Source organism: Dermacentor albipictus, chromosome 4 (genome assembly GCF_038994185.2).
Source record: "Dermacentor albipictus isolate Rhodes 1998 colony chromosome 4, USDA_Dalb.pri_finalv2, whole genome shotgun sequence".
NCBI classification, from domain to species: domain Eukaryota; kingdom Metazoa; phylum Arthropoda; class Arachnida; order Ixodida; family Ixodidae; genus Dermacentor; species Dermacentor albipictus.
Genome location: NC_091824.1, coordinates 57,594,133 through 57,620,090, shown reverse-complemented (window position 1 = coordinate 57,620,090; position 25,958 = coordinate 57,594,133). Strand labels below are relative to the sequence as shown.

General features: G+C 49.4%; 1 protein-coding gene across 6 annotated transcripts in view; it reads right to left on the bottom strand.

The window, feature by feature from the left end:
* The window catches only part of LOC139059644 (uncharacterized), a 534,381-nt gene that overhangs the window by 461,195 nt on the left and 47,228 nt on the right, over nucleotides 1–25,958 (bottom strand). For 5 of the 6 annotated variants that reach the window (XR_011514267.1, XR_011514266.1, XR_011514270.1 and 2 more), the window contains exon 1: nucleotides 822–943. The exons of the other annotated variant lie outside the window; for it this stretch is intronic. The gene's annotated coding sequence lies outside the window, so the exon portion shown is untranslated. Of the gene's footprint in view, nucleotides 1–821; nucleotides 944–25,958 lie in introns of those variants that run through there. 6 annotated transcript variants of the gene reach the window in all.

Below are 25,958 nucleotides of genomic sequence, written 5' to 3'. Positions count from 1 at the left end.
CTGATGAAAGACGGCGATGGCGAAGAGAGCGCGAAGAGGAAAGCGGAGGAGGAGGGTGCAGCGGAACTATGAGGCGCAACACGGAGGAGGAGTGTATGGCTAAAGCGTGAGAAGAAAAGCGTAGTGCCGTGCAAGACTGGCTGTGTAGGCAACAATGGCTACGAGCACTGCATGAGCGGAGGTCTGTCTGCGGGGGCCGCTGTGAATCGCGCCCGCGTGTCACCCACGCGCTGCCTCTCGCGATCTCCCGATTAGTGAGGCAGTCGTGCCTCACTTCGCTCCATTTGCAACGTGCCGCACGAGGCAGATTGTCCGCGCCAGCCAATACATCGCGAAATGAAAACACGTATAGAGCTGTGCTCAGATTTCACGCTAGAAAGTATCGTAATCGTAGGTGAATTTTTTCAAGTACAGCATAATGAGCAAGAATGCAGCTACTGCTACGGGAATCAAGCCAAACACAACAAGTCGTCTGCCCAATGCGGCCAGATGGTAGTAAGGTGCCAGGTGCATAGGCATAGGCAATAAAAATATGCAACAGAACAGTCCACCAGCTCGCGCATTAGGAGCACGTTAAAGGTTTCCTGGTGGTCAAAATTAATCCGCAGTCCCCCACTAGGGCGTGGCTTATAATCAAATCGTGGCTTTGGCATGTAACACCCCAGAATGCAGTGTATCAGCTACTCGATGCAATAAAAACAGTCGACCAGCTATTTATCTGTCATCATACTTATGTACATAGGCCACCGCCGGCGAAACCGGGGCATTTCACACAGGTTTGTAGAACAACAGTGAACACAGGATGCCAATATCGAACATACCCGCTGAAGAAAGGAATCCATCGCCAATCACTTTCCTTTCTGTTCACGCTGTGGAAAATGTAGTAAGCACATTCCGTGCTATCGTCGCTGACCGCCCTTTCCACTCGGCTCTCAGAATGTGCCGGACAAATGCAACGTGAAGTCTAGACGCGATGAAGAATGGAAAGCAGCGCCACGCGCAGGACAAAACCTGGTCCCAGCATTTGCCGGCAGGTAGCGACCATGTTAATAATGGAGGTATGTATTTTGTGAACATATCAGTAGGAGTTCAGCGCTCTCTTTTTGTTACCTTCTGCGGGGGAAGATTTCACGTAGGCGGCAGGCTTTCCTACAGCTATCATGAAAGGTGGACGTTCGTTCTGTTTTGAACGGTTTCCCCTATTTCTCGATGAAACAATCCCTTCCTGTTCCTCTTTCTTTCTTTCTTTTTTTTACAGCGCAGCTACTTGGGGTCCGTTCCTACGGCGAACGTCGCCGTTGTCCCTCGTAACCAAGTGAACGAACACAGCAAAGGATGAAAGATGAAAGGCGGCGATAGCGAAGTGAGCGCGACGAGTAAAACGGAGGGAGTAGGGTGCAGCGAAACCATGAGCCTGAAAGTGGAGGAGGAGAACATAGCTAAAGCGTGGAAAGAAAAGCGTAGTGCCGCAGAAGACTGGCTGTGGGCAACGATGGCTACGAGATGGCGGCCGAGTAGCGCGCATCATCTGTATGGAAAGAAAGCACTGATTGAGCGGAGGTGTGGTCGCAGTGGCTGCTGTGGATCGCGCTCATGCGTCACTCACGCCTCTCACGATTAGCCAGGCAATCGAGCCACATTTCGCTCCGTTTGCTACGTGCTGCACGAGACAGATTGTCCGGCCAGTCAGTATATCGTGAAATGAAATTTCGCATTAGGGAGTATCTTAATCACCGATGAAATTGTTCTTATTCTCCCCCCTTTTTTCTTTTTCTCCTCCGCTCGAGCGCTGGCTTGCGGAAACTTCTGCGATATCTTACATGATGTTATCGATGGTTTGTGTGTTTATAGGTGGAAGACAACGTATGGGATGGACCTGGAAATTAGCCTCTGAGATTAGCCGCTCACGCGAGTGACCATCTTCCCTCTCTTCTACTAACTATACAATAAAACATTACAAGAAATGTGTCTGTAATAAATGCGCACGAATACAAGAGATGAGAAAGGGACACCGTAAATGTGCAATACCACGTCGTAAGTTATTGGTAAATCAAGCTTAGAGTGTATAACTTGTTTCAGTGTAAGCATGTACTATTTCGTAGTTACTTACATATTCATTTTTTTCACCGTGTGCCTGATAAACATACGTATGCGTTAGATTTTGCCGAAGGCTAGCTGCACAAAGTAAAGGTTTTAATGCCATGAGAACATTTCAATAAACAGGAGTTCAATAAACCCCCTGACCTGAGAACAATATTGACTGACAGGTGTGCCAGATTAAGTGTTTTGACTGCGAAATTACTACCCCTGCAACCTATGTGAGAATAAATACAAGTATCCCAACGTGGCCCAGTCGCAAAATTCTATTGCATGGTAAATGTTGGGAACTATTTCAACGGTATTTACACCTGCCTGCAAAAAGATGTTTTATTTCTCAGAGTGATGCATTTTTGTCAGTACGTGAAATTTTTCTCGAAGGGAAGCTGAGTTAGTTCTATGCCAGTGTATCAGTATTGCGCGTCGTATGACCAAATATAGGCATGACCATATACTGCGCATACTTTCACCTTAGACTTCGCATCATAGAGCAGACGTCAGCAATATTTAAACATCTTTGTCTGGCCTTCTCATGATCATGACATGTCGGAAAATAAGCAACGGGCTGTGAACTGCCAGGAAATCTATTTTGGGTTTGCAGCAGTGGACGTGAAAGGGGGGCCTTTGTACGAGAATTAGATGTCGACAGTTTTCAATTCGATTATTCGCCAAAGCAGTGATAATGTTTCTAACATATTGTTCTGAATGTTATCATACTGGGATGGAGGTGTTTCTTACACCGTGACACTCGTTTGGAGCGCTTGCTTGAAACACGTGTTTCAAATACTGTGACAGTGCTAACTAGAGCCGCCTTCAAGATAAAATTGACACCTAGCACCGAAAAGTAAGGTTCGCGAAGATCTAGAATTATCAAATGAGCAGTCAAATAGTAGCCGTAAAATCAAATGCTGTAGCATGATTGGTCATAAACAGCTCGGTTGCGAGCGAATAATATTTTTAAAGTAGTGGGCAGCAGCCCCTCAGCTTTATCGCGCATACACATGTGGAGCTTTACTGACCGGGACCGAGGCCTTCGAGGCCTATATGTTGAATGAAACGCCCGTTGCAAAAACTGCAGAAAAATAATTCTTCAAGGACAGTTTATAAGAGGGCGTCAGGTTTGAAGTCTCCTCAACAAAGACAAATGTGAGAGATAGTGGCACTTCTATACGAAAGGACCTTTATTAGAGGGCTTCTTTATTAACCAAGTGAGGGTTAAACACAACGTCAACAGCTTTTCAGGACTGAATGCATTATCGCAATTGTAATCCATCTTTAGTTGTGAGCGCAGAAGTGCAAGAAGAATATTTAGCGCCACGATACCAAGTGTCAGCGTGCCAACTGAGTCTCAGAACAGTGCTTTGATGTCGGAGGTGTAAGTAGCTGGGTTGTCGCTGGGAGAGGCCTATGTATTGTAGTGGACATAAATAAGCTGATGATGTTGTGGACAAGAGTGAAAGGAGGAGGAGGAGGAGTAGATTTTAATGAACAGAAAGGAGGAGAGGTCGGCCTGGAGAGCGTGTCTCTAGCCTGCTACTCCTCACTGGGGAAAGGGGAAGTGGGAAATACAGGGAAAGGTAGGTGGCGGGTGATTATGTTATGGTACAATGAGATACTATATACACGTTGCCCAATATGCGGGTGCGCACTGAAGACGCATACCCGTAAGGGTAATCTTGTCCATACAAAAAGTAATATTGTCCCAAAAAGTTATTGTGCAAGCACAATTCGTACTGACTGCACGTCTCACAGCTTCTAAAGGCGATCGTCTAGACCTGTCTCACTTAAAAAGTTCAAAAGTGATTTTATGGCACGTTGGGCACAGTGAACACTCCTCCACGCGCCCAAAAGCTTTTCTTCTGAAAAGGGGCGGGAGTCCAAGCTGTCAGCTATTGATTTGAGTGTTCTTCGTTCGGCCGCATATTGAGGGCACACACAAAGTACGTGAGCTATTGTCTCGAGAGTGTGACAGACGCTACATTCAGGATCCTGTGCTTGTCCAATCTTGTGAAGGTATCCGTGGGCGTATGCCACACCCAGCCGTAATCGATGAATGAGTGTTTCGTGGCTTCTCCGCAACCGAAGTGGAAGCCAGAATTGTAATCCAGCGTCAAGTCTATGAAGGCGCTCTTGTCGATGTTCGGGGTTGTCCCAATGTCGTGCCGTAGAAGTTTTAAGGGAGGTATGGAGCAAGGCGTTAATGTCATACCGGGAAAAATGAATTTTTATAATAGTTCCGTCAGTGTGCGCCTTTTTTGTTTCCGCGTCAGCCTGTTCGTTTCCAGCTATTCTACAATGGCCAGGAATCCACTGCAGCACGATGGTATGCCCGGAGTGAGACGCGTCAGCAAGTAGAGACATGATGTCATGAACCAGAGGACTATATCCGGTTCTGTCACTCATATAATTGCTGATGAGTTGCAGTGCTGGTTTTGAGTCACAGAACACTGTCCACTTCTCGAGACTCTGTTGCAGTATGCAGCGAACTGCTTCTCGAACTCCGGTCAACTCAGCTGCTGTTGACGACGTCTTGTGTCCTATCTTGAATCGTTGTGCGATTCCCATTCCTGGCATCGTGTAGGCCGCCGCGGAAGAGGTCTGTGTCACAGAACCATCTGTAAAAACATGTTCGTAATTTCTATACATGTAAGCAATGTATGATAGCGCAAAATGCTTGAGCCTAGCAAGCGGCATCTTCGACTTTTTCGTTATTCCAGGGATTGAGAGTCTCACCGTTGGCTTTGCCACCGTCCAGAGTGGAACTTGGGGTATGTCATATTGCTACGGCACAATATGTGCGATCACGAAAGGCCAGCAGTGTGAAGACGACGACGACGATTAGATGCTAGCGCGGGCTATTGCCTCTTGGCCTAGCGCAGCGTATTTTCCTTGTAAATATATTTGTACATAGCTTTTCGTCTGCGTCATCCTACGTAACAATATGGTTGGAAGTCCGACGGCAATAAGTCTTGCTGCGACAGCACGGCTTCTGAGTAGGCAGACACAGACCGTACGCTTGTGACGTTCGTGAGTGGATGATTCCTGTGTCTGGTCAGTAGCCTTAGATGCACTCGCAATGGCTCATGTTGCAGATAACCTCGAGCTGGGCACGCACGTGCCTCTGCAATCGTGCCCCAAGTAGACGCACATCGTGGTAGTCCAAGGCAAATTCTCAGTGCGTGAGCCTGAGCACTTTCAAGTGTGCGCACAGCAGTTGTACAAATCCGAGAAAGTACAGGCGCACTGTAGCGGAAGTAGCCAACAAAAAGTGCCTGGTAGAGCTGCAGAAGAGATGACTTGGATGGGCCCCATGATTTTCCAGACATATGTCGAATGATCTGAGTAAAGCTGTCTAGCTTTTTTCTTAATCCGGAGAGGTGCTTCGACCAAGATAAGCCACGGTCGATGATGACTCCGAGAAACTTGTAGTGGGTTACTGAAGGTATAATCTTCCCATCAAGAGTGAAAGAGCAACTGCTGTGGCAGTATACGCGGTCCATTCAGTCCATTCATCTTGACGTCGTACGAAACTGGCGTGACACATGCGAGTTACGCAACTAAATCCTAACAAGTGCAAAGTTATGCGTGTAACTCGAACCGCATCGACCTCCCCTTGTTACTTCATCAATAATAAATACCTTTGAGTCTGTTGCTTCCGACCATTACCTCGGCGTGAACATAACATGGAGACTAAACTGTACTGTGCACACCAGCATCATAATTAAAAATGCTAACCGAATGCTAGGTTATCTCCATCGAAACTTCTTCTCTGTCCCTTCCTCCCTTAAACTTCTTCTCCACAAAACACTGGTCAGAACAAAACTCGAATATGCGTCTTCTATATGAGATCCTTCTTCGATCAATCTCATTACTGCACTTGAACTTGTCCAGTATAACGCCGCTAGATTTATCACAGCCAACTGTTATTGCACAGCTACGTACCATCATTAAAATGAATAAGATACTCCAACTCCCTCCACTTGCTTCTGGCAGCTATCATTCTCACCTGTACTTGCTTCACAATATGTACTATCACATTCCACAGATATGTTCTCATCTAATGCCCCCACCATCCTACGTGTCTTCATACATCAACCACGTCAACAAGATTGGTACTGGTCCGGCTTCGACATGGACAGAGGTCATTAGCAGCAATGCCGGTATGTCCAGGTAGCCACCGGAAAATAATTTCACGCCCTTTAGTGATAGCTTGATGGTGGTCTTCTCTTATTTAATATGTCAGCTGCTCGCGAAATATATGATATAGGGCAAAATGCAGACTAAGGCAGAAGTTCTGCCTTAGAATCGCAAAGGATGACCCATTTCTGAGGTGTCTATTGAAGGAGGTACTTGACAGCAGCACGCAGGGCAGCACGCAGGGCAGCACGCTCTGCCGCTGTTGAAGTTGTTATGTGTGAGAGTTTGAATTCCACTGTGGTTTTCGTAGCCGGAATAACATCGGCATCTGAAGAGATAGTAGATGAGACCGAACTATCAGTATAGATGTGTATTCGGTCCCCATGTGTCTCATTGAATAATAGCAGCGTCATCTGTTTAAGAGCTATTTTTGAGTGATTGACCTTTTTCTTTGCACACGGAATACTTAGGTGCACCCGAGACTGTTGGAGACACCGCAAGGGCAATGAAGGTCTTGCAGCTGGTATGCATCTTAATGGAATACAATCTGTATGGGTGATGATAACTTCATAAAACGTTGCACAAGGTCTCTGTGATGGCAAGAACGCCAAGCGATGACCTGGTGCGCCGGAAAGATGACGGATATGCGTGCTGAGACACTCCACAGCAACGTGCGTTTAGATGGGACTTTCTTTGGCGAGCACGACCGTTGCAGCTGTTGACGCACAGCGGGGAAGTCCTGCACACGTGCGCAGTGCGTGGCCTTATAAGTTCTCCAATGAGCGAAAATTTGACTTGCACGTACTGGACAATACTGGAAGGCTATAGCGTAGATATCCTAGGAATAGAGCTCTGTGCAACTGAAGCATGGAGCGTACAGATATGCCCCATGTTTTCCCGCACATGAATCTCAGTAGACCTGGACAATCGGCAACAGTTTTTTTTTCTTCAGATATGTGCAATCAGGGCTCCAGGAAAGATTTCAATTGATCATTACACCCAAAAATCGATGGGTCTTTCCTCAGGTGATAGTGTGTCTATTAATTAAGACTGGGTATGGCGTCATAGGTTTACGTGTGAATGCGATCAGTGCCCATTTCTCGGTCGATACAGTCACGACTTGTGCTTGAAAGTATGCTGATGTCAATGTTGCTGCCCACTATAATCGCGCGTGAACCTGAAGGCGAGTGACCACGGAACTCCAAAGGCAAATGTCATCTGCATATATCGAGAGCTAGATTGTAGGACGTAAAACTTAGCTAGTCCTAGAAGTGTCACATTGAACAACTTGAGACTCAATACTCCTTCGTGAGGCACGCCGCAGTCGTCGTAATATTCAGCTCTAGGGCCATCTTCTGTTTGTACAAAAAGCGACCAGTAGGTTATGTAGTTGGATAACCAGCGAAACATGTAGCCGCCGATTCCAATAGTTTCCAGGGAGTTGATGACGGCTGTCTCCATACACCGGGGTTCGTGAACAAGGGAGGGCTTGAGGCACCCTCCGTTAGACGGACGCTCCGCAGCGTGGTGGTGCTGAACGATGACTGACCGCCGAGCAGCTGTGCTCGTCGGTGTTTATTGCAGCGCGGTGACCAATGTTTCCTGCCGAGCTTGGCAGGCCACCGAGCCTGGCGGCGAACGAACATTATGCCTGAGGGAGCGTCACATGCTTGCTACACACCCTTACCCCCAGTTCGTTTGTTAAATAAAAGAAAGGAACGTCCATGTTCAGAGCAGAAGGCTCCGCCACCGTCCCAGCCAAGTCGACGGTGCCTGCTACCCAGGCGAGTAACAATCCGGTGGCCTCCGCCGTCGAGTACTCCGCCTGGGCATCGGTGTTGATGGGACGTTTGTGGCAACGCCGGGTGCTGCCCGAGAGAGCCTCGCACCATCCGGAGGGTACGCAGTGGTCGGCCTTGTGAGTGGTGCCGGGCTCGACACCGGTCCAACGGGTGCCGCACCACTGGCAACGGTTGCCGCCTTCAAGGTGGGTGGTGCTCCACTGGAAGCGACTGGTGCTGCCGCTAGAACTCCTGTGGCCTGGAGCTCAGAAGTGGCAGTCGAGGGTGCTGGCCAGGTACCGAGGCGAGGCCTGACATGGTCGGCGTGTCTGTGCCACATGGCCCCGTCTGGCATGCGGATGAGCAGCGATGAGGCGCTGGCAGGAGACACCAACTATCCGCCAGACCAGGGTAGGCCAGGACGGAAGTTCCTGGCAAAAACTGGAGCTCCCAACTCTGGCAAAGGCCCGGAACGGCACCTTTGGCCAGCAGCCAGCTTCTGCTTCAGCTGCTTCAAGAGCACTTTGGATCGGAGGTCCGGATGCAAGACGTCCAAGGGTGTATTGACCATCCGACCCACCAGGAGCACACAGGGGGCACGGCCAAGGACATCGTGGGGCGTGGTCCGGTACTGAAACAGTATCCGGGCCATCTGCTTCCGGGAATTCCCAGTCTGGCTCTTTTTGAGCTTGTCCTTGATGGTTTGCACCACCCGCTTGGCTGCACCATTTGAAATAGGGTGGTACGGCAGAACCATCATCCGGCGGATTCCGTTCTTCGTCAGCCAGGCCAGGTACTCTGCGCTGGCGAAAGCAGGACCATTGTCAGACACGATGACATCCGGCAACCCCTGGGCGGCGAAGACCTGTCGTAGCGCTGCAATGGTCACATCTGCTGATGGAGTGGTGACAGGTACAACCTCCACCCACTTCGAAAAGGCGTCAATTACCACCAGGAAGTAATGGCCCTTGAAGGGTCCCTCGAAATCCACTTGTAGGCGGGACCAGGGTCTCTGTGGGAACGGCCAGGGGGTGATTTCCACATGACGCGAGGCTCGCTGATGCTCCTGGCAGATTTGGTAGCTCTACACCAAGTGAGCGATGTCCTGGTCCAGGCCCGACCACCAAACATGAGACCGGGCCACTATCTTGGTATTTTCTGCGCCAGGATGACCCGCGTTAAGCAACTGCGGGACCCTGGACCGGAGACTTTGTGGGGTCACCACCCTAGAACCGTACAGTAGGCATTCCTGCTGCAAGCTCAGTTCAGCAACCTTGTGGCTATAAGTCTGCGGCACCAATTCCTCTTTACGGGACACCGCCTTGACCACCTGAGACAGGACTGTGTCCCGGCTGGTCGCTTGAGATACCGCAGATCTGGAGAGCACCTCCGGGTAGGCGTGTTCCAGCATAAACACTTCAGCAGGTTCTGGCACAGTATCAGACATATCTGGCAGGGGCAGGCGGCTCAGGGCATCAACAAGTCCCAGGTCCTTGCCCGGTCGGTAAACCAGCTGGTAACTGCAAGCTGCCAGCCTCAAGGCCCAGCGTACCACTCGAGGTGATGCCTGCGCAGGAACTGCCTTGTCAGGCCCCAGCAGCCCCAACACCAGATTGTGGTCCGTGACCACCTCGAACTTCCGGCCCCACAGATACTGGTGGAAGCGTTTGACACCGAACATAAGGGCCAAACCTTCCTTGTCCAGCTGGCTGTAACGTTGCTCTGCAGCTTGAAGCCGTCGAGAAGCAAACGACACAGGGCGTTCCTGGCCATCTTTGTCCCGGTGTGCCAGGACAGCTTCCACACCGTACGGCGACGTATCTACAGTAAGGACGACAGGCTTGGCAGCATCGAAGCGCACCAGCACTGAAGCCTTGGTGATTAGCTTCTTCTCGCGCTGGAAGGCCCCGTCCTGCTCCTTCTTCAAACGACACAGGGCGTTCCAGGCCATCTTTGTCCCGGTGTGCCGGGACGGCTTCCACACCGTACGGCGACGTATCTACAGTAAGGACGACAGGCTTGGCAGCATCGAAGTGCACCAGCACTGGAGCCTTGGTGATTAGCTTCTTCCTGCGCTGGAAGGCCCCATCCTGCTCCTTCTTCCGGACCCATTGCTGACCATGTCGAAGCAGAAGATGGAGCGGCTGTAGATGCTCCGACAGGTTCGGCAAAAAACTCCTGTAGAAGTTGATGAGGCCGAGGTAGCTCTGAAGCTCCTTCTTGTTCTGGGGCTTAGGTGCCTTGAGCACAGCACCAACCTTGCGGGGAGGCGGGGCTAGGCCTGCCTGGGAAATGACGTGCCCCAAGTACTCAACACTGGGGGCTAGGAAAACACACTTTTCCAGCTTGAGCTTGAGGCCAGCGTCCTGCAGCCGTGCCAGGACATTGTGCAGGTTCTGCAGGTGGTCTCCGTCGTGACTGCTAGTAACCAGGATGCCGTCCAAGTACACCGCCACGTGCCTCATGATCCTGAAGAGGTTGTCCATCTCCCTCTGGAATATGGCTGGGGCCGAGGCCACGCCAAACGGTAAGCTCGCGTACTGAAAGAGCCCCAAAGTTGTCGATATTGTGACGTACTTCCGGGAGGCATCCTAGAGCACCAGCTGCTGGTAAGTATCGCTGAGGTCGAGCTTGGTAAACTTCTGTCCACCGGACAATGCTGACCAGAGATCTTCAATCCGAGGCAGCGGGTACTTCTCGACGGTAGCGACGTGGTTGATGGTAACCCCTGACACTGACACTGACACTGCCGTCTCGCTTGAGGACTGGTACAATGGGAGCGGCCCATTCAGATGTCTGAACAGGTACCAGGATGCCCTCTCACTTTAACCGTTGCAGCTCCTGGGTGACCCCGTCCTTCAGGGCGAACGGCAGTGGGCGAGGCTTGAAAAAACATGGCCGGGCTCCCTCAAGTACATAGATGCCAGCCGTCGTGCCGGCAAATGTGCCCACACTCTTAGAAAAATGTACACCCTTTGGGGCGTATCTTGTCCCACAACAATAATCGTCATCCGTGCTGCCCGCGTTTCCTTTCTTTAACGCTGCGAGCCCGAGACTTTCCAGTCACGAACGGCATGCGCCTTATCAGCGTGACGCAGCATTCTCGACAGGAAATTAGCGAGCGCCGAGTTTTCAGGAAAGGAAAGGCAAGCAAGGCAGATGACGATTATTGTTGTGGGACAAATATACACCCCAAAGGGTGCAACCGTTTTAAGAGTGCACCCCTGGCTGGAAGAGGGACTTCAACTCGGTTAGAAGGCTGGGGACGTCTTTCACCACATGCACGCTGGCTTCCTGGTACTCTGGCAGACAAACGCCCAGTGCATGAATCCAGTTTCGGCCCAGCAGCGTCGGCGACGACCCCTTCGCTAAGTAAAGGGGAAGGGTTGCCTCCCTGTCGCCAAAGCGAATGCTGACCTGTTCTTGACCCTGGACCTGGGAGAGCTGCCCGGAGTAGCTGCGGAGCATCACGCCCAAAGCCTCGACGGACACGCCGGGGAAAGTACGCTTGAAGAGTTTCCTGGCCATTATTGACACGCTGGCCCCTGTGTTCAGCTCCATGGAAATGGGGTGTCCGCAGATTTCGATGGTCAGCATGTACGGCCGCACAGACGACGGTACAAAGCCTGTGTGCCACATGTCGAAAATGGGCGGGTTCTCGGCTACGACGTGGAGCCTGGCCGCGGAAGAACTTCGGCCTGCTGCCGCACGACCCCGCCACGTACCCTTGCGACGGCTACCCTGGCCGCGGCCTTGTGTGGTACCTGGGCTTGAACCAGGCTGCTGCTGCTGTTTGCTGTTCGTCCTCCCCCTTTGGCATACAGGTGCCAGGTGCCCAGTTTTCCCGCACCTAAAGCATTGTGCTTGAGAGAACTGGCACTGTGAGGGGGAGTGGGCACCACCACAGCGACCACAGCGACCGCAGCGACCATCCCTTAGTCGCCAACTCGTTGACTACAGCTTCCGCCGACGGTGAGCCAGACACACGGGAAATCTCAGCGGTGTCCTTGGCGGCAGCTGCCATTGCCAGCACTGCCTTCACGGCGTCGTCCAGCGAGGGGTCCGGAAGCTCCAGGAGTAGCGTCTGCATGGGGGGGTTGTTGATGCCGCAGACGAAACGGTCCCGAAGCAGCGAGTCCAGCTGGTCCCCGAAAACGCAGGCACTCGCTTACCCTCGTAGCGCAGCAACGAAGTGCCCGAGGGTCTCTCCTTCCCGCGGCTCTGGTTGTTGAAGCGGAAACGCTCCATTAGTGTAGACGGTGCTGGGTTGAAATGTGAGTGCAGTATGGTGAGCAGCTCACCCAGCGTCTTAAGGTGCAGCGTGGCTGGCTTGAGAAGGTCGAGCAAGAGGCTGAAGACGCGGGTCCCGCAGCTGGCCAGGAGAATGTGCCGCTGTTTGGCCTCGGGTGTGTCGTTTGCCCGGAAGAACACGTAGACTTGCTCCTCGTAAATTTGCCAGGCGGACCCATCTCCCTCGAACGGCTCGAGCATTCCGTACAGCGGCATGCGGCAGCAACGGGGGGCGGTGTTTCGCTGCTCGCGGCGGCGTGAGACGATTCCTGGGTACTCGTAGCCAGTGTCCCGATCCACCCGGGTTCGTGAACAAGGGAGGGCTCGAGGCACCCTCCGTTAGAGGGACGCTCCGCAGAGTGGTGGTGGTGCTGAACGATGACTGACCGCCGAGCAGCTGTGTTCGTCGATGTTTATTGCAGTGCGGTGACCAATGTTGCCTGCCGAGCTTGGCAGGACACCGAGCCTGGCGGCGAGCGAACATTATTCCTGACGGGGCGTCACATGCTTGCTACACGTCGTCATGTGCAGCGTCGTGATACGCAGCTTTCACGTCGAGAAAGAGCGCAACTGATATGCCCTTGTGGCTTTCCTCCTGTTGCACAAACGTTGTCAGATCAATGACGCTGTCAAATGAGGAATTCCCCCGATGAAAGCCTGCGATGGAAGCGGGGTAGATATTGTAACGCTCTAGATACCATTCTAGACGTGCAAGGACCATCCTTTCCATTACCTTTCCGATGCAGCTGGCCAGGGCAACAGGGCGATATGCCGCCAAGTCCGACGGAGATTTTTCCGGCTTTAGCAAAAGCACCAGACGACTTAAATTTCATTGCCGGGGAACTTTACCTCAATGGCATGAGTCATTCAAACTGTTCAGACGCGTTATTCTTGTCTCTTGTATAAGGTATCCCAGGGCAGGATAGGTGACGCCGTCAGGGCCTGCAGAGGATGATCGTTTAGAAACGGCCAGGGCAGCTTCGAGTTCTTCCATGGTGAAGGACGCGTCCATTTTTGGTACCCGAGGCACAGGCAGGGTCAGTTATATCAACGTTGGTGTTGACAGGCTCGCCAGTGACTCTCACACAGAATTCCTCCGCTACACCACGGTCAGTTTGGCAAAGGGGGATGGCCAAAGCTGCGAATTGGTGTCATTGTTGCGGGTATGAACAAAGGCCACAGACTATCCTCCAGATATGTGAAAGTGGTTTGCGAAGGTCCAGTGATCCACGGGACGTCGCCCATCGCTCACTCTCTAGCTTGTCTATGCGACGCTGAACTTTCTTCTGAATGCGTCATGCGTCTTTGAGATCGCAAATTGATCTAGTGCGTCTGTAGTCGCTCTGCACACCGTCGAATCACATGAAGTCTATAAAGTTCAATGTAGAAATAGGCTTGGTTTGACAACAGCGATAATGAACAATTGGCAGCTTTCATTGCTTCTGCGGTGGTGTCGTCGACGTTGCCGGCGAAATCTCGCCGACACGCTTCTTCTGTAAGCGACCATAAACATTGTCCACTCAGTGCTCTTCAAGACACTACGACAGAAAGACCGAGTGAGCCCATTAATCTTAAGGTGGGTGGGAATGTCATCACTTCCATGAGTCTCGATGTCACAAAAGCATTTAACATGTGACGTGAAGCTCCGTGCTACAAGGTCAAGTCCAGGCAGCTTCTATACGCAGGACTCCGCAGATACGTCGACCTACCATCGTTCATGATGCAGAGGTCATAACAGAGGCAAGCGACACAACATTCCTTCCCCTTGAGTTGATCTTGGTGCTTCCCCAAAGCAAGTGGTGCGCATTTAAGTCCCCAGTGATGACCCACGAGGGTCATCACTTTAATAAGTATTTCAGTCTTTCACAATCAAACTGCCTTGATGTGGAGATGTAACAACCAATAAGAGTGAAAGACACTTTGGTCTTTCTGACGAGCAGGCATACGTATCGACTGTAGTCATGAGGCTGAACAAGTGTGCGAAACATAGGTCAAGTCTGTGCGGATGTAAATCGGAACGCTGTTTCGTTCTTCGCGTGTGGAAGAAGCAAAAACTTCGTAACCAGATAACCTGTAAGGAGTTGATACGTTCGGTTCGCAAATATCAGGTATAGGAAGCCGATTCTTCAAGACAAATTGGCGAAAATCCGAGATGCGGGGCTTCAAGCCTCCTCTATCATTCCATTGAAAAATTGTCGCACTTCTAACTTCAGTGCGAAAAGAAAGCATTCGGGGAGCCATGGTGCTTGATGAGGTTTGCAAGTACTCGATTCAATGCATCCAGTATTTGCGGCGCGCTTTCAGCTATCGGTGTGTGCAGCTTTTTCAGTAGCATGCGAATCGTATTCATTAGTGATCGCACCATCATAACCACTTGCCGATCATGTTATGTCAATGCACGGCAGGAGATGCTCGGGGTGGACTACTTCCGTCGGCGTGCAGTGATTCTGCTGGTGGTTGCCGTTTTGGCAACGCAGGCCAGGCTTCCGTGTCCATATTCTTCTCAGTGTCCTTGTCCTTGTCTTTTGTAGACCTTTATGATGTGCGTGGCTTGGGTGGCTGTGGAGGAGGTGGCATGTGGACGTGGCATACGCGCCACCAACGCAACTTTCTTTGAAGAACGTCGGCGACGGGAGCGTCGCTTCCTGAGTTAGCGGGAGCTTCTCGATGAGAGGAATGATTATTTGCCATTTCTTTTAAGTTGTGGTGAGATCCCTGGCAGTTTGGACATTTCATGATAGTGGCCGCATGTTTATCCGCGGCGTGTGGCTCAGCGCAGCGGGGCCACGCTGTTTTGTTCTCCCAGACGCTACTCACGTGTCCTAGTTTCACGTAGCAGTTACGGCACTGCAGAGGCTTCGGAATGAAAGGCCGGACAGGTTTACGAAAGTGGCTTACCTTAACGCATACGAAGTGTAAGATTTTCAGTGCATGTGACTAGCCTTCGTCTACTAAATTCGAATCTAGCGATCACTAGGAAAGCGAATGATCAGTGAGTCCGGATTTGATATGCATCCAAACTGGAAAGAAGGTGGCACACGTTGTAGGCGCCATTACCAAGTAATTATGATAAAAGCACTTTGATACACTCTGGTTCTCTCTCTATCTATTTTGTGTAAGCAGGCTCTATATTATGCCATACAAACATCACGAACTCCAATGTGTGTGCGTGTTTTCTTTTTTATTGCTTTTTTGTTCTATGGAAACGCATGCTGTAAGGCGGTTTCTGCTGTTGTTTATTTTAGTCGACTCGGCATAATTCAGAAAGCGTTCGGACACTTAAAATTACGCGCATGTCTGCCGACTGCAGAAAGCTCATCGAACCTTAATTTAGGGGTCGATCGAATCCAAGCTACATTCCTACTTGCCAGAAAATATTTGGTGCGCGTGATTGTACACAGCCTTTCTTCACTTGAAATTATTTGCTTATACCACTTTTCTGTCATTCCTCAATCTTCAGCTCGTGTACATCAACTGACAAAGTCAAGGCAGGTGCTTTTGTTAATGTGCAGTGGATGTGGCGAGTAACACAGTGCATGTACAACTTCTTTTTTCGCCGTAACATAAACTTCATAACCGAAAGTAGCTGGGTGGAGATAGCATCGGTGGGCGCGACTGTGCAGTTTTCTTCGTGAGCTCATTATTTAGGAGGTTACTTTTCATTTACTTTTATAACTTCAGTGGCCACCGTAAAGAGTGCATGAGGTATGGGTATGAAATAACTTAATCAGCACCACATAACTTTGTGAACAAATATGATCAGCCACAGAGTCTAAAAATGTTGTTGAGTAGGCCATGGCGGTGATGTGACGAGGAAGGTTGTTCTATTCTTGGGCCGCTCGGCAGAATATTGAAGGTGGAAAAATGCCATACGAATACGCGATCAAGCGACTTGAAGGCAAAGGTGACAATGAGTGGGAGTGAACCTTTAGAGTTAGAACGCTGATGTCATATTGTGACGTGACACTAGAAGATAGCGGCCACTCAACTGAAGATGACAAATTGTCATTCCATATATGTGCTGGCTTCCATCTTGGCCAGTGATTGCTGATTGCAAATTTGTAAATATATCATGTAAGTCATGTAAATATGTCATGTAAGTTACATGTAACATGTAAGTATCATGTAAGGCGCCGGTCCTGTCGTTTGTGTTCTTCTCGAGTCCTCGTCTTCTGCGCCTTGCCTTCACTAATTCATATAATGTAATACCATGTACCAAGGAGCTTCCCGCTTACTTTACTGTCACGTTATGAAGAATCAATGGATTGAACAGCACAATTTCGTATGGCTCTAAGCTCGTTAACAAGGTGAAATTGATGGTGGTCCCATAAAGAAGACGCCACCAGTCAAGTTCTGATTAGTGACTTATAAGACATGTTATGGTATGTGAGGTCTGAACGTGTGGGGGCCCAAATGTCGCTATAAGAGTAATATAGTTAGGTTTCCGGATGAGACGCTGTTGGCCACATGCTCTGGTCAAGATAAGCCGTCGTGGACGGTGACAGGGTACGTCAAATCAGACTAAATCTGTGGCTAATGTTAGTGATAGAAGCAAGTGAAGGTAGATAAATGAATCCGTAGTGCCCCATGCACTTCAAGGGGTATCAGTGACGATGACGTTCCACAACATATAATCATGGACGGCCCCCTTTTCACGGGTAGCTGTACTCCCACTGAAACAGCACGTGCTACAATAAACTGGCCTCCTCGTAGGTCTTGACTTTCTGGAGTAGAATGAATGATGGTCTGTGACATATTTCAATGGAAAAATCCCCTTCTCGTATCCCAAGTATTCATCTTAATTTCTTCTAATTATATTTTCTTCTCCCAGGCTGTTGCCACGCAAAGAGGAAACGCGTGCACCGTATATGGTGCGAGCTCATGTCGTCCTTGCGACTAGCAGAACCAGCAGCAACTCGCCGTGATTGCCAAGCAGAGTCCACATAGGTTGCTGCCTCAGCGCGTTTGGAAATACTTGATGGCTGGGAGACGTCTGCAATAAGGAGCCGCAGGCTTTCATTACTACCACGGATTTTTAAAATTTCTCTTTACATTAATGGAAAAATGAAAAAAAAATAGCTAAAGTAAAGAAGTAGAAGACAGAAAGCGAGATAGAGACGTTGCAGTATCCATTCCTTAAGCCATCCTATTTGTAAGAAGACGCTAAAAAATCGCTTCGAGATCGCAAGAGACGTTCCTGATACTTCCGCTCGGTGCTCTCTATATCAGCCACGTCTGAAAAGTATACGCCGCACGGTGAAATCGAAGAAAGTCAGCAAGCGCAAGTGCAAAAAAAAGTACAGGGAGAAATGAAGGACCGTAGTGGCACGGTAGAATTACGTGAAAAATAGGAGCCAGTACTAAAAGGCATTCGCTCGCGGTACACCAGAGCGGAGTCCTCATCCCCATCGCGGCGCGGCGGCTAACATCCGCGGAAGCTTGCGTCATATCTCAAGGGGGCTTAAAAAGTTCCACGTGCTTCGGCCGCTGCTCCGCTTTCGCTTTTCGTATACCCTCCAGTGCGGTACATATATATATTTCAATACTTTCATCCGCTATATCTAGATGGATACAGATAGCGAGCGAGATGTATTATATATCTTAAGTCCCCGATTACGACGGCACCGTGGTATAGGCCTGCAGCGAAAGACCCGAGGGAGAAGTGAGGGCAGAAAGAAGGCTGGCGCTGCCGACCTCCCAGAATTCGAGAAACCCCGGAGGATTTAAGGGAGGCGAATGAGGTGAGCGCAGGCATCAGCGTGTTGCGAAGAGCGAGCACGTCAGCGAAAAAGAGAGAAAGAAAGACAAATATTGAGAGAGACAGAAAAGGAGGGAACTGTGAAGATCCCGCGATGCCGTTGGACAAAAATAACAAAGTATTTGCGCGGAAGGCGCAAGAAAGAAACAAAAAGAAAGGGTGGTCCCGGTTGATAGAAAGTCAACGCAGAGAAGCGTGGTGTACTGCAAGCTAACACGCCTGACCGTACACAGACGAAGCGACGCAGGGAAGAAGGCGGCGAACGGGGGCGGGAGAAACACCACCGCAAAATGAAAGGAGGGTTCCCGAAACCGGGATATCCACCATGGCGTCCGGGATTGGTTTCGCGCGCGCGCTTTCGCACGGGGTCCCCGTGAGATCTTAATCAATCAAGGGGTTTCCTGCGTCGTCTTGGCCCCCGCTTCGCAGCAGCAGCAGCGCTTCGACGCTCGAGCCCGGGCCAGAGGTAGAGAGGGCAGGGCTGCCGCCACCCACACGGTTCACCGTAGGCCTCCCTCGCGCGCGGGGAGGCCTCCGGCGGCGCCGCCGAGAAAGATCCATCTCCACTAGCGAAATTACCGCTAACTTTCTCGGCGCCGAAAGCAGCAGCAGCAGCAGCAGCTCCAAGGTGGCTCCAACGTCGGTGCAACTCAATGCGGGCGAGCGCGCGCTTGCACACAGAAACGCACGCACGCGAGTACACGTACTCACAAACGTACGCGTACTTCTCGGTGGAAATCGCAGTCGGAGGGAAGCGAGGATGGAAAGTGGGAAAGTGGGAGGAGAACGCCACGCGGTATCGAGAGGGCACGGTATAGAACAGCGGCGGGAAGATGAGAGAAAGCGGGGCCCGCTGGGAAGACGGGAGTGTGGAGGTGGAGCGAGGGGGGAGGCAGGGGAGTAGCTGTACAACGGTGTTACCTAGGAGACGGAAATGCGTCAGGCGCCCGAAAACAAACTACCAAAACTAGAGGGGGGGAAAGAACAAAAACAAACGGTACAGCAGCGATATGCCAGCAGAGGTCTCCCCGCCTGACTGGCCGTGCCAACTTATCCTGAAGGAGTAATCGGAACGGGATACCTTAATTAGGTTCCGCAGATGGCGCGCCGCCGGCCCACGGCCAACCCTTCTTTCATTTCGCTCGGGCCCCGGGCTTCAGCGCCGGCTGCCTTCGTTTGCCGGCCCGCGTCGCTTTATCTTCGGCTCCGGGCGGCGCGTGGCACATCTGCGCCGGCGGCGCTTCGCTTCCGCCTCGCATCAGCGCCAAGAAGCTTTAGCGCGGAGACTTGTTCACTTTGCATGGAAGGCGCGCGGGACAGGCCCGGCCGGCGGCTGACCGGCTGCGCGGTGATTGCCTGCTCCCAGCGGCAGTGGGCAGTACGCGCCCGGAATTACACTGCGGACTTACGCACCGGGGTATAGGAGAAACGGTTGTGTGCGAGGGTAGCCTAAAAACAGCAGGTGCGAAGCCGCTTTAAGCGACTAATTACATCCGAGCGGCGCAGTGGGTGGTCCCGATGCCAGAGGAAGTGCGTGCTGGAAATGCAACGCCTTTGTAAACAATGTACGCAGCTGTCGCCGCCTGAGCTCTTATATATATGTATATATGGGGTGATCTTACAGTGAATATATAGAATGGCAGCCCTCGGCATATTAAATAAGGTCTAGCCTGCACACCACGGGATGTCCGCCGTGCAAAAATTACAATGTAAATGAAGTCGAGGGGCGCGAAATGCAAAGCACGTCACGCAAGCCTACCTGGTGTATACATAATCGCGTTAAGAACGGAAACACATTTTTAGTATTAAGTCCAGCTTTGCATTGTTCACAGTTCATATCACATGTGGGTTTACGCGTCGAACGGGACAGCACTGATGGCAATCGCTGTTGCGTCATGTGCACAGTGCGGGCTTTGCTTGCCTATCAATTTTTTGTGTTTATCTGTTTATTCATTAATTTACTTATTTATTTCTCTGACCAACTGCTGCGAGCTGCCTCTCTTCTTTTGCTAATAAACAGCCGGTCTAGCCATGGCTTATACAGCCGACTTTTCACATTATGAAACCTGTTTCGTACGATTAGACGTAGCATAAGCCTTTGGACTACATGGACTAACTTTTGAGGGCTTTGAAATCAAGAGTTCAACAAAAATTTGTCTGGTCGGGATTGTGAACAAGCCCCTCCCCCCCATATCTTTTCTTTTCTTTTAATGTTTTTGGTCAGCGTCCGTTTTACCCTGAAATTTGGAGATTCTGCTTAGTAATCAGTCTATTTTATCAGACTAATATTTGGAATCAGCATATATACAACTTTTTTATGTGTGTAATGCGGTTTTTAAGTAGCGAGAAACAGGAACCACCAGTTGTAGTTTGCAGTATAGCACTCTCGTATCTGCCAATAATCAAGAAGACTGTGGACATTTGATGGTAGAATTACTTACTTTCTGTCAGGCCTCAGCATTCAGTTAAGCAAGTAACTCAGATGGACATGTCAATGAAATGTATGTCAGCTGGATCTCAATCAAAGATCACCTTTTATCGCCCGTACTTTGTAAGACACACAGCGTAATATGTTTGACGTTTGTGTTCAGTTTATCCGATCCCCAGCCGCTGGGTGCACGGCCGGCCATCGCTATATTGTATTCCAAGGGCCCCAGTACGTATACTATATCTGCAGCCACTTTTATATGAACCTTCACGCAGATTTTAATTGTTCTTTTAGCAGCAAAATTTGACGACTCCCACAGGCTCGTGTAGTGGAAACTTTGCAAGTACCTGGAGGGAATAACGGACAGTCACTTAAATATCCTTAAGTGATTCGAAGATGAAAGCATTGGGACATTTCTAAGTTCTCACCTTATATTAAAACTCCACCTTAATCCACAGTGCTCTAGTTTGTACCGGCCTTAATCCCCTTTAATCGACTTTAATCCACCCTTAACGCACTTTAATTCAATTTTGGGAGTGGCCCACGGCGTCCGTCCGACGCTGTGGCTGATTGTCCACCATGGGATTTCGCAGTGCCAGCCGCAGCAGGTAGAGCGCCGGGAACATAACGTCATCACTTGGTCAAGCGGGCTGGCTTTTTTGCCATACGATGTTAACGTCGGATGCTTGCCGGATTTTCCGCTTCAACGGGCACGTAAGGCTTTCGCCTTAGAATTCGGTCTCCAGAACCTGTGCTACGAAATCAATTTAGATTGGTAGAATATTCTTTCAGGCTTGTGGTGCCGCATATTCCGAACTGGGGAGATGTGGTCGTTCACTATAGAGTAGAACATGAAGGCGGAAATTGAATTTCGAAACCAACAAGCAACGTCGGTACGTCGGTGTGAAGTATCTCTGTGCGTGTGTTTCATTCGAATTTCGAGAAATTGTTCAGAACCCACTCGGTTGAGTATTCAGTTATTATATTCCAATCGCAAATATATATACATTTCAAGCGAATTTCGCCGTCACCGTCGCCGTGTGGTTCTCTAGATCTTTAGGTATATGTATGCTACATGCCACGTCATGTTATATGGCACGTAATATGTGCGGGTTATATTGCGACATCAATCTATCACTAACGTTGCTCATACCAGGTCTTACATTCTTGACAAACTCCTTCAGAATTTCTTCAAATTCTTCAGAATTTTGAGAATGGCACCCCACAAACAAATGTCATGAAACAAAACACTGAACGCACATGCTTATTATATTAAATTTTATCAGGCTATTAATTATTAAAAGTGCGAAGCAATATGCAGCCTTAAACCTGAAATTAATGTAACTTTACTGACGCGGCAGGTTGCACGATCTCCAACATCGGCCCACGAAATAGGTTTAAAAACATGCCCAGTAAGTAACAGTGGTAGTAAAGTCGCTAAGAAAGACGTTTGCTTTAATTAATAAATATAAATGAAATTTTCCGATAGCGCGATTCAAACAGAGGACCCCTATAGCACCATAGCTCGTTTTTACTTAGTCAGCATACGTTTACTTGAATTCATACTGCCACAACAGCTACAAGTCTTTGACGTCATGTAATATTCTATGTTGCTGTTGCATTCAGTGCTTCGGCCTTAAAGCGAAACTCTGATATTTTGTAAGAGTGGCCAGTTTCATACGAAGCGCGAAGCTTTGAAAGCGATAGCCACGGCCACGCTTGAATGCAGCATTGGCTACGTTACTGCTACGTTCGAGTAAAATAAAGTTTGTATTCGAGCGCCGCCATGCGATAGTTACTGAGATAAAACTACTGAGACAGTGTTTTAAGAATATGTGGGGGCGACCCGCTGGCGCGACAGAGCACGCGAGGCAACTGCTTCTACGTGGCAAAAGCAGCACCCCCCAAGCGATCAGGCATCTCAAAACGTTGGCGTGATGGGAAGCACCCGTACCGACGTTGCAGGCGTCACATTTCGAAGATTTAAGAGATGAGAATGATGGACTACTGTCAGCTTTTGTAGCTTGAGGTGTACTACGCGTACCGCTCAGATGACAGAATTCACCACGGTGTCGAATGCAAACAGTTGCCCGGCAGAAACGCTAGCGTTTCTACGCGCGACGCTGATGCGACTAGCGGAAGGCACAACGCTGGCCGAGTACGCTGCCGAGCCGAGTGTGCGGTGCGAGAAGGTACGTCCACTTGGCTTCGTCGTTTTTGCAGTGCGTCTTTCCACCGTCGACGCACGAGCCACAAGGGCAACGCATTGAGGCCGAGGCAGCATGGCGCGGCGGCGCGATGGCGTCTAGGGTGTCCAATACTTGCTATCGCAATAGAAAGCAGTGCTGTTGCCGCTTATTGATAAATTGATTGATTACTAGTTTCCTGTCACGAATCCCTCCTGCGGGTTTTCGACAGCGCCGACAAAAACACAAATCCGACAGCCATTCTCGTTTCGACTAGGCGCTGGCGAGCACACCAATTCTGCATTGGTGTGACGTCCTCATCGGCCACAATATGTTCCACACAGTCATATTACATGTGCCACCGAAAGCGAGCGGTGGGCACACTAATCCTATATGATGGCGTGATTCGCTGTTTCCTCTATCCCGCCTTACTCTTTCTGTTCCCCCTTTCCCTTACCCCAGTGTAGAGTAGCGAACCGGACGCTCGTCTGGTTGACCTCACCTGCCTTTCCTCTCTTTGCTATCTCTCCCTCTCTCGACTGCCTAAAATATTTCATACAATCATACAGGGATTGTGTACGGTTCCTTGATTCATGATGTATGTGAAATTGTATTTTTTCCCTTCACTGCTGCCACTTTGTAAATAGGCACCGGACCCCTTCAAGCTGCTGCAAAGCAGCTTTTTGTTTTGGGCCTTTTTCTCTTGGAGAAATAAATGAATCTTGAATCTTGAATTGGAAACGAGTGGGTGGGCCCACTAATACTACCTTTGTGTGAGGTGCTCAGCTGCCACAGGCAATCATATTCATATTTGGCATCTACAACGACTTGGAGGGCATACTGACATTACAAGCTAGTGATATGCTCGCATTAAACAGGGTATTATGTGTACACAATCATCGAGAACCGTCAGGCGCCGACACCGATCATTTGAGCTGGTGTCGTGTGCTCAGCTGCCACAACCAATTCCATTCTGGCATCAAACACAAGCTGGCGAGAACTGCGATCTTACACAGTTGTATGTGCTCAACTGCTACAAGATATTTCACGCAATCATATTTCATTGTGACGTTAACATTGAACAGACAGGCACTTAAATCCTGCCGTGGTGTAATGTACTAAGATGGCATAAAATATTCCAAGGCCATCATATTCCATTCTCGCATTGATAACGAGCTGACGGGAACATCGATCCTACAACGATGTGATGTGCTTGGCTTCCATAACATAATGCAGGGAATAGTTTTTTTATTCTGGCATCGACAATGAACTAGCGCGCAACCAAAATTTGCATTTATGCGATGTGTGATCAGCCACAAAATATTTCACGCAATCGCGTTCCATTCTGGCATTGCCAACAAGCTGGTGAGCGCAACAAACCTACATTGGGGTGATGTGCTCAGCTGCCAAAGATAATAAAAGCAATTATTTTTTATTCTGGCATCGACAATGAGCTTGCGAGAAACCGAAATGCGCTGAGCAGTCATAAGATAATTCACAGAACACCCTGGCATTCTGGCATGGTCAACAAGCTGGTGAGCACACAATCCTGCATTGTTGTTATGAGCTCAGCTACTACAACAGAATCCATGCAAAGATATTTCGTTTTGGCATCGACAATGAGTTGGCGGGCAACAAAATCCTACATTGATGTGATGCGCTGAGCTGTCACAAGATAATTTACACTGTCAAATTGCGTCAGCCTATTCTGGCATGGTCAACAACCTGGTTAGGCCATCTATCCTAATATGTTTGGTGTGATGTGCTCAGATACCATAAGATAATGCATGCGATGTTGTTTTATGTTGGCATCGACAATAAGCCGACGGGCGACCCAATTTTGCATTTATTTGATGTGCTGAGTAGCCACAAGATGTTCCCCACAATCACATTCTATTCTGGCATGATCAACAAGCTGGTGAGCACAACAATCCTGCATTGGTGTTTTGTGCTCAGCTGGAATGAAATAATCCACGCAGTGATATTTCATTCTCGCACCGGCATGGCGAGCAACCGAATGTTACATTGTTGTAATGTGCTGAGCTGCCAAAGGATATTTCACACAATCACATTCCCTTAGGGCATGGTCAACAAGCTGGTGAGCGTACAGCAATCCTGCATTGGTGTTTTGTGCTCAGCTGCCATGAAATAATCTACGCAGTGATAGTTCATTCTCGTATCGGCATGGCGAGCAACCGAATGCTACATTGGTGTGCTGTTCTGAGCCGCCAAAGGATATTTCACACAATCCCATTCCATTAGGCCATGGTCAACAAGGCGGTGAGCACAGCAATCCTGCACTGGTGTTTTGTGCTCAGCTGCCATGAAACAACCCACGCAGTGACATTTCATTCTCGCATCGGCATGGCGAGCAACCGAATGTTACATTGGTGTGCTGTGCTGAGCCGCCAAAGGATATTTCACACAATCCCATTCCATTAGGGCACGGTCAACAAGCTGGTGAGCACAGCAATCCTACATTGGTGTAATGTGCTCAGGGGCCATAATATAATCCGCGCAATGATATTACATTCTTGCATCGACAATGAGCTACATGATGGGCACATCAATCTTGCATTGGTGTAATGCGCCGAGCTAGCTTCCACAAGACATACCACGCCATCGTAACGATTACAGAGAAGTCGGCATGGCAATGGTATCTAAGAATATCGGCTCCTTCAGTAAAGATGATTTCGAGGTTCTGCAGGAATGACAGTTTAATTACCTCGTTGCCAGAAACGAACCTTGTGATACTTTCACCTATCCCTTTATATACCTTGAGCCTCTTCTGTGGGAACAGCTTCCAACATTTTCCAAGTACGTCCGAAAAAAAATAAACAATTTCCAGCACTGTGACATGGACTGCAAGCGTACGCTGCCAAGTATGACGCAACTTTTCAAGTGTTTCGCTCAGTACGTCATTTTCACACAGCCACTTTTCATCACAGTGGGATCTTTGCCTCAATGTGTATAGGTCTGAGTGGCACTGTAATGTTGAATAAAAAAATATGTATGGAGAAACATAAGTTGATCGCGATGTAAAACTGAAATCAGTGAATGAATGTTCATATTACCGCATCGGCCAACGCGCATGCTTCGTTATTTATTTCTTAAATTATTATTTCTTATGTAGGAAATACTTCACGATGAAACTACATCACTGCTGTGAAAATTGAAGCTAACAAACAAAATGTCCCGATATTGCAGTCCCTTGGACAAAAAGTAAACTACGGGGCAGATGTAGCTGAGCTAAGTTCTTTATTTTCTCACTTCTCGTTCGC